Source organism: Palaemon carinicauda, chromosome 8 (genome assembly GCF_036898095.1).
Source record: "Palaemon carinicauda isolate YSFRI2023 chromosome 8, ASM3689809v2, whole genome shotgun sequence".
In the NCBI taxonomy this organism is placed as follows: domain Eukaryota; kingdom Metazoa; phylum Arthropoda; class Malacostraca; order Decapoda; family Palaemonidae; genus Palaemon; species Palaemon carinicauda.
The window spans coordinates 20,539,070-20,541,569 of record NC_090732.1 but is presented as its reverse complement, the minus strand read 5'-3'; positions in this window follow the sequence as shown (position 1 = coordinate 20,541,569).

The window sequence follows — 2,500 nt, the reverse complement described above, 5'->3', positions numbered from 1 at the left end:
AAGATACATTTTAAGGTAATTCCTATTATACAGTGGGAATTAACTTCAAATATATCTTGCTTTTCTTTTCAACCCAGAAACATAAGTTCCAATACCATCCCGAGTGAAAAGAAGCCCTTGTCACACACACACACACACACACACGCATATATATATATATATATATATATATATATATATATATATATACATATATATATATGTATATATATACATTATATATATATAGATACATGTGTGTATACATATGCATGTACATATATATACGTGTATATACTGTATGTAATATATATATATATATATATATATATATATATATATATATATATATATATATATATAGATAGATATATACACACACACACACATATATATATATATATATATATATATATATATATATATATATTACTGGAGGTTAGATTTTCTTCTATATAACTAGATGTTATGAGTTGTGAGGAGCAGAGAAGGGTCAGAAGTAAACCAAGACTCCCAAAAGCACAGAGATAAATGAATGTCAAACCCCCACTCTAGACAGAAAACAAATAGTCTTGCCATCGTGGAGAAAGTGGAAGCTCGCAAGTGGATAAGAAATGGTGCCATAGAGACAGAGGACAACAATGAGGCTGTTGTTAGGTGTACCATGGGAAGGTATTTTCATGGTATAAAAAAAAATCATGCAATCTCATTGACTAAAGGGTTACTCTAGTATAAAATTATTCTTTTTTAACATATCAGAAAAACAGCAGGTCACTAATCAGGCACCTATGTCCAATTATCTACTTTTGTAAGGCGTTTCCTGAATTTACCTAGGGCCTTGTAGAAGTCAAGGTCAGAGAGAGAGAGAGAGAGAGAGAGAGAGAGAGAGATCTAGGCAACAGAAGGGACCACTCGCTCGTGGATGCCAGCCCCAACATCATTAACTTCAAGTGTTATGGTGCTGTAAGGAAGCCAAGTTAATAAACATAGTTTAAACGTAACTCCCCTTCTCCTTGAGATCCACGCCACTAATTTAGCCACCTTTACATATATCTATATCATATAGATATACTTATATACATATATAGTATATATATATATACAGTATACACACACATATATATATATATATATATATATATATATATATATATATATAAATACACATATATACATATATATATACACATATATATACATATATATATACTGTATATATATATATATATATATATATATATATATATATATATAAATATATATGTATATATATATATATATATATATATATATATATATATATATATATATATATACAAGAATGGAGTTTATACCAAAAGAATAGATTAAGATGGCGTTCCAATAGAATTGTTTGTAGCAAGCCAAGAAAAAAACAATGTTTTAGAATGTTTGAGAAAGATGTGCCTGTTCTAATGTTACGTATGGGGATAATAGACAAGATGATTAAATTCTATGAAGATGATTAAAAGGACTATTTCAGCCTTCGCCGAATGCCTTATGAACGTGAAATAGACCTAAACATACTCACTTATTGTATGTGACGAATTATGGATGCTTAATATACGCAATTTTGGAGTTAATTAATAGAATTTTTTTCATAATTTTTTTGTTCTCTCCTAAAAACTGTATCATCATACTAGAAGGCTAATCAAAGTTTAGGAATGTGCTAATATTCACTTATGCAAGACGTGAAAATAGTCACAACAACTCTGAAAGGAAGACTGAAAATCTTCGATCGCTTCTAGGCACATTTTTGGTGTGGTCGTTGAGGTAAGGAAAATGTATTTTACCACCTCCTAACATACAGTAGATATTCATACACTGTTAAAAAATTGCTGTAAAAACATTTATTCCCGGTAAAAATCCGGGAATAAATGTTGCCGGGCATTTACCGTTTAAAAAACGTATATATTACGGTCAACAACCCGTAAAATATGATAATAAAGTATGGTAAAATTATCGCCGCCTGAATTTTACTGAAATACGGTTGAGAACAGTATATTTTCACGGAGAATTTCCGATCAAAATTACGGTTTTTTAAGTGTAGCTTTCTCACCCTTGTGAAATGTGAAAAGTGGAGGTATATCCACATTAAAAGTTTAATAGATATAAAATTCATTATGTCAAAATGGTTATGCAATTAACACCGTCGATCATCACTGTCCATTCATTATTGAATAATGGTTCCATGGAAGGGAAGAGGTGTGAAGACGTGATTTGACTCCCGTTGTCTCTGGCTTCCTTGACCTTGAGCCATTGCTTATAAGTCTTCTGTTGGTACTGAGAATGGAGTATTTGTTTTTAAAAGACCGTTTTATTGTACCAGTAATTTTTGAGAAATAATGAGGTTTTAAAGATTAAAAAGTTAAATGTCATAACATAATAAATGGAAATGGGCAGCTAGATTTTCAATGAAATAAAGTTATAGTTTAATTTTTTTTTTTTTTGGGGGGGGGGGCGGGCGCGTCATGTAAAAGAAATAGGAGAAAATTAAGCAAGC